Source organism: Crinia signifera, unplaced genomic scaffold, assembly GCF_055691185.1.
Source record: "Crinia signifera unplaced genomic scaffold, ASM5569118v1 HAP2_SCAFFOLD_89, whole genome shotgun sequence".
Lineage (NCBI taxonomy): Eukaryota > Metazoa > Chordata > Amphibia > Anura > Myobatrachidae > Crinia > Crinia signifera.
In genome coordinates this window covers 1-6,810 of record NW_028142806.1, presented here as the reverse complement: position 1 = coordinate 6,810, position 6,810 = coordinate 1, and the positions used below count along the sequence as shown (strand labels likewise).

General features: G+C 52.3%; 1 pseudogene; it reads right to left on the bottom strand.

The window, feature by feature from the left end:
- Positions 1–381: 381 nt before the first annotated feature.
- On the bottom strand, positions 382–500 carry LOC146056787 (5S ribosomal RNA; annotated as a pseudogene).
- Between the last annotated feature and the right edge of the window lie 6,310 nt (positions 501–6,810).

Genomic DNA, 6,810 nt, shown 5'->3' with positions numbered 1-6,810 from the left:
AAAACGTAACTTTTAATTGAAAGCTTAATTAATAAAATAGGTTCATATAACTATATCCACACACCATTTATGTGATTATCGGAGAGCACCATACGTGATGGACTCCCGCCACTTATTATGACAATATCAAGAATAAAGATAATTCAACAAGAGCGAAAATGTTTCGGTAGAGTGTTGCCTAGTACCAATTTTTATATATAATATACGGTATCGGCAATCGGACAGGGCATAGGTCACTGCGCACCACCACTACGATATCCACCACAGTGTCGGCAGAGATGGGTATGGACAGTTGGGGCATGAGAGGAAAAGAGAAGGAGGGGGTCCAAGTTTGTTGTGGCTGCACCTCAACAGTATTAACAGGCGTACTGCCCCAGTGGATGAATACAGCACTGGATATTCCCTATAGGTCCCCCATATAGGTACTTATCCAGCCTCTCACTGCTTAGCTTCTGTGTTCGGATGGATTACAGGCGGTCCAGTGAAGTATGGCTGTATGGCCCTCGCTGGTTAATTCCGATGTCAATTTTGAGGGTGAGCCAAAGTAAGCTTCTGCTGTCCTAACCGTTCAGAGCAAGGCAGACCTGTTACCCATGTAGCATTGCAGGAGTGCTTGTGCTGGCTGGATGGATGAGAGAGCCACGAAGAATAGATAGTTTAGTCCAGGGCAGGAGCATGGGAGGCTGCAGAGGGTGCTGGCCGTGTGGTGCGCGCTATTGCGCCGTGTGCGGGGTGACAGCGGGACGGCTGGAAGATAACTCCGTCTCAGTTTGGAGTTTTCAGCCGGCACTGGTGGGGGCGGTGGGCGTGACCACGTGCGTCCTGACACGTGTTTCGCGTAAAGCTTGGTCACAGGGGTGTGACGGAGTTATCTTCCAGCCGTCCCGCTGTCACCCCGCACATGGCCCAATAGTGCGCACCACACGGCCAGCACCCTCTGCAGCCTCCCATGCTCCTGCCCTGGACTTGCACCCAACTCAAGAGCAGTGTCCTCCCCACCGGCCGCAGCCGGCGCAGGTAACGGGGTTAACCCCCCACACCCTGGTCTCACGGGCAACAATCATCCCTATTGTTCCCTTTAATACCCACCTAATTTTGAAAAGAGGGATTCTCTAAAGTGAGACTGCATGAGTCTGTGTGGCATTTAATAGCATTATCTGCATATTTATCTGCTTGATCACTAGATTTGTCTATATGGTACTAGTAGAATATTAACCCCTTAGTTGCAAGTTATTGATTTGCCTACTGCATTTGTGCTTGTATTTAACCCTGCATACCTGGTGACAGCATACATTCTCTCCAGGTTATATTGCTAATACCTGTTTTCCAAAACACTCTGCAGTGTGGTTCTCTGTGATGTATAGTAACCTATCACTCATGCATGTCATTTAGACGTCTGATACCTAATACTACCCGTTTAATCAGTGTCTGATTACATCCACATGGTCTGTTGGGAGACCTCACACTTACTACCAATTTGTGTTTATATCTACTGCAGCACAGAATTCTAAGGACTGAAATGGTACTAGTAGAATATTAACCCCTTAGTTGCAAGTTATTGATTTGCCTACTGCATTTGTGCTTGTATTTAACCCTGCATACCTGGTGACAGCATACATTCTCTCCAGGTTATATTGCTAATACCTGTTTTCCAAAACACTCTGCATTGTGGTTCTCTGTGATTTATAGTAACCTATCACTCATGCATGTCATTTAGACGTCTGATACCTAATACTACCCGTTTAATCAGTGTCTGATTACATCCACATGGTCTGTTGGGAGACCTCACACTTACTACCAAGTTGTGTTTATATCTACTGCAGCACAGAATTCTAAGGACTGAATCATTCATTATTCTCAGCCCTAATTACCCCAATCAATAACTGGACTCCCCGGTTTGTTTCTGGTGTCTTTTGTAACATATACATTGACACTAGGGACCAATCTCCCTCCTATCTAGGGACCGTGGGTACATTTACCATTTTTTCTTCATAAAATGAATTTTCTCTAAAGCCCTAAGGGCTCTTATTCCCTCATCCCTATCCCTCCCCGTCCTCTTTCATCTTAGAGGAAGCTATCGCATGATCCTCTGACTCTCATCAAATCATCCGATGCTAGCATGATATTTGACAGCAGAGATGAGGGTTCTGTTTGTTAGCACCTCCCATCACTAAACTATCCATTCTTCGTGGCTCTCTCATCCATCCAGCCAGCACAAGTGTGGCACCCCACTGCCGTGGTGCCCCTTGTGTGGTGCCTCAGGTGGAATTTATTGACCAGAAATCCTTTTCCTGCCTAGCAGGCACGGAAGGGGTTAATGAGCCCAGTGAGTGCCCAGCTCCTGTTCACGTGAAAGGAGCCTGCCTGGCGCTGGAATGGCGCGAAGGAACAGGGGTCAGAGGTGAGCCCCGTGGTGTCGGCGTGAGGAAGGAGGGCATAAAAGACTGACCTGAGAGCAGAGAGGAGAGCTGCAGCGAAAGCGTGACTGATGAGCAGAGCGGCGTGAGGAGAACAGAAGACTGCGCGTCACCCAGCCTGAAGCCTCCGGCGGTGATTGACAGCGGGCGCCCGGCAGCGTGTAGGCAGAAGAGGCACCGAGAAGGGAGAGAAGAAAACGGAGCCTCTGAAGAAGGTGCCACTAACCTGCTAGCAGAGCGGTGCGCAGCGGAAGACTGACACGGGGAAAGCGCGCCGGGGAGCTGTGAGAGACGCCGTGTCAAGCTGAAGCAGTCTCCAGCAGCAGGCGTCCCAGCGGTGAGGAGACCGGGAGCAGCAGAGGGGAGAAGACACCCCCAGCCGACGTGAGTGACAGCGGGCGGAGAGCGGAGCGCCGGGTCACGTCACAGAAGACTGCCGGTGTCCAGGGAAGATGCTGCCTGCACCTAGAAGAGAAGATGCTGCTGACGCCGCGGGACAGGAGAAGCTGCAGTGACCCCCGCCGACCTGTGGGAGCAGAGAAAAGACCCAGAAGCCGGGAGCCGTATCGATACTGGCAGGAGCCGGCAACGGAAGCCGATTGATCAGGTACTCATTGCCACCCACCTGGCCAGCACCCTGTGAGCCCAAGCCCCTCCCGGAGACCTTGTCCCTTGGGACGTTCAGTATTATCCCCTTCCACAAGGGTCCCTGGGGGAAGATAGACTTCCACTTAATTAACAGTCCTGCCGCCCTGTTGTGCCATTGTGGGTCTGCCTGGCCATACCCACCCACTGGGACATTGCCTCACCGCAGTATTTAAGTAAAGAGGACACTTGCCTGTGCCACTGACCCAATTGCCCGGTTAAGCCCAGCCCTAGCGACAAGTTGCCACAGTACTAGCAGGGAGTTACCCAGGGAGCGGGGACTCGCCTGTACCCCTAAGGGGACCGTTATCTTGCCGTAGTCTTTTTATAAAAGTGTGCACACTTAGGTAGGCCCATTGCTCACCCAGAGGATTGAACGTCGTGGGACCTTTAGTTGAGTTTAGGGACACTTACTCACATCCGAGACTGTAATGTAAATGTATTGGTAAGGTGTATGGTGCCCTCTGGTGGACGTTCTTTAGTGAAGCAGTTCAGTATCCTTTTGTAATATCTATCTTTATTACAGCTCTTTTATTCCTAGTTTATTTGTCGCATTATTCTGTCATTATCGTTGTTGCTATTTTATGTGTCATCCCTTAGTCTTACGGTACCGTAGGTAGAATTGCTCATGACCAAAGCAGTCTGAGCTTTGATACGGACTGAGGTGGTCATTGGTTCCTAGAGTGTTTTACAGGGATATTTATTCATTCATTTGTGTAGTCTGTACTATAAGTGTGATGTTATTATATTTCATTGAGAAAACCGCAGCAACCGTGCCGTATTTTCCTTTTAATAAATATCAGTTGCTGCCAGCTGTTGTTGTTTTGTGCTTTTTTGTGGGTTCTCTCCCGGGTGTTCCATCCCCTGCCACAGGTGCGTCTTCATCAGCAGAAAGGGCCGTGAAGACTCCCAAGTGCACAGCCGTCGTCTGATCCAGGTACGCTGTCATCCAATAGTTTCAGGGGCACCTGTCACAACTTGGCGTCTACGAACAGGATTGTCAAAGACCCCTGTGAACGGCGAAGATGTTGCAGCCACAGAACGCAGCGGACGCAGGAGACCAACAGCAGGTCGACCAACAGCAGGTCGACCAACAACAGCTCGACCAGCAACAACCTAATCAGCAACAGCCGGCAGAACAAGTACAAGGCAGGAGAAGGCTGCCAGATACACCGATGGCTCCAGCGGCTCAAATCACCATGCCCTACTTCTTTGGGGCACCGTGGATGCCAACATATTCCGGAGACTCCCGCACGCCTGGAACCAGCTCCTTCAGAGAGTTCAAGGAGGGGTTAATGAACACATTCCTGATGTACAGCCCCAGCGAAGAACAGAAGGCGGGAATGGTAATTGGACAGCTGAAAGGGGCGGCGCGACCAGAGGTCCGGTCATGGTCGGCGGAAGAAAGGAAGTCAGCTGATGGCATACTGAAGAAGCTGGCCGGCATCTTCAACGCACAATCCGCTGCAGAATTGAAACGGCGACTGTATGCTCGGAAACAGCAGCCTCAGGAGACCCTGCGGGACTTCGCCATAGGACTGCAGGAAGCGATGCGGGCCATTCAAGCGAGAACCCCACAAGACGTTACTCCAGTGGATGAGACGCTGATTGACATTTTCATTGAAGGAGCCCGAGGAGAGGCAATCAGGTCACAGCTGAGAATGTGGAGGCGACAGAAACCCGACTGCACCTTCCCGGAGTTTAAAGAAACCACCTTGACCATCCTGGGGTTAAATCAGAATGTCGATGAAGAAGGTGGAGCTGCGTCAGCGGGAATGGAGGATGATGAGGTGGAACAAGCCCAGTTCTTTCCAAGATTTGAACCCAGAAAGACCAAGCCCACAGTAACACAACAAGCCCAGGCGACTTCGAATCAGATGGAAACCCTCACCACGGCAGTCACAGAAATGATGAGAGAGCTACGGGACATGCGAAAGGAACAGAATGAAACCCGTCAAGGAAGATGGCAACGTGACTCAGGTGGAAGAGGCAGGCGACAGTGGGACATCCCACGAAGGTCGGGCAGGCGCTCCACAGATCAGTTTGATGCCCAAGGAAGGCCCATCTGCCGCCGATGTAAACTCAGCGGGCATGTCGAACGAGAGTGCGACAAACAGCCTTTAAACGACTCAACCCCGAGGCCAGGGACCGACCCTCGGGAGGAACCTCGCCAGTAGGTCCGCCAACCCAAGAGTGGTGGCCGCAGTTCGTTGGCAAGTGCCCCCACTTGAAGATCAAGGTGAACGGAGTGGAAATGGCAGCTCTCTTGGACACCGGGTCCCAGGTGACAACGATACAACTGGATGCGTTTCAACGCTATTGGAGAGAGGAAGAGATAGTGTCACCCCCGACCCCGTGGCTTAGTCTGCTGGCCAGTAACGGACAGCCAATTGAGTTCAGCGGCTATTGGGAAGCAGATCTCAACATTGGAGATGCCCGACTAGAACGTCAGGGCAGCTTGGTCACGTCCACCTGCAACGAACATCTACCCCCGGTCATCCTGGGAACGAACATCCTAAAAAATTGCCCAGACGAGCTGGTGGAAGCTCTCCGGATCAAGATGCGGGCTGCCGCCCCGAAAGAGCGAAGAGCCATGCAGCAGACAGTGCGCCTGATCGAAGGGCACAAGCGCTTCACCAACTCACAAGGGGAAGTGGGCAAGGCGAGGATCACCGACCGACAACCCATCCTTCTGCGCCCCAATGCCAAACACGTGATCTGGTGCAAGGCCAGGATTGGCCCAGGTGGGCGAGACTATGATGCCGTCATTGAACCGTGTGACCTCGAGGGACAGCAGCCTTTTGCCGTGACCAGGACGTTAGCCAGAGTAGAGCGTGGGAGAGTCCCCGTCCGCGTGCTGAACCCACACAGCTATCCGGTGCGGCTGTTCCGACACTGCACAGTGGCGAACGTGGTCCTGGTTGATTTCCAGGATATCCTTGGAGAGTCTTTGCCGAAAGCCCAACTAGAAGCCGTGGTGGGTCAGTCGAGCCTGATCACAACTGAAACCGCGTGGTGGAAGGAGATACAGGTTGGCGACTCCAATACCCCAACAGAACAGCGTGAGGGCGTCCTTCAGGTCGTCTGCCGGAATGCCAGCGCGTTCAGCCAACACCCAGCCGACTTCGGACGTGCGGAAGGGGTGCAGCACCATATTCCTACCGGATCCAGCCCACCCATTAAGGAAAGACACCGGCCGCTTCCACCGGCCATGTACCAGCCAGTGAGGACCATGCTCGGAGAAATGCAGGAGGCCGATGTGATCAAGAAAAGTCACAGCCCATGGGCCGCCCCGCTGGTCATAGTCAAGAAAAAGGACGGCAGCCTTCGCTTCTGTGTCGACTACAGGAAGCTAAACGCAGTCACCCACAAGGACGCGTACCCTCTGCCCAGGATCGAAGAGTCGCTGACGGCCCTGAAGACTGCCGTCTACTTCTCCACCTTGGATCTGACCAGCGGGTACTGGCAAATCCCGATGGCCCCCAAAGACCGGGAAAAGACAGCATTCACCACCCCCATGGGCCTCTTTGAATTTGACCGGATGCCCTTTGGGCTTTGCAATGCCCCTGCTACATTTCAAAGGGTCATGGAGCACTGTTTGGGCCACAGGAATTTTGAGATGGTCCTCCTGTATCTGGATGACGTCATCATCTTTTCCAAGACGTATGAGGACCATCTAAAGAATCTTGAAGAGGTCTTTGTGCAGCTGACGCGATGTGGCCTAAAGCTGAAACCGTCCAAGTGTCAC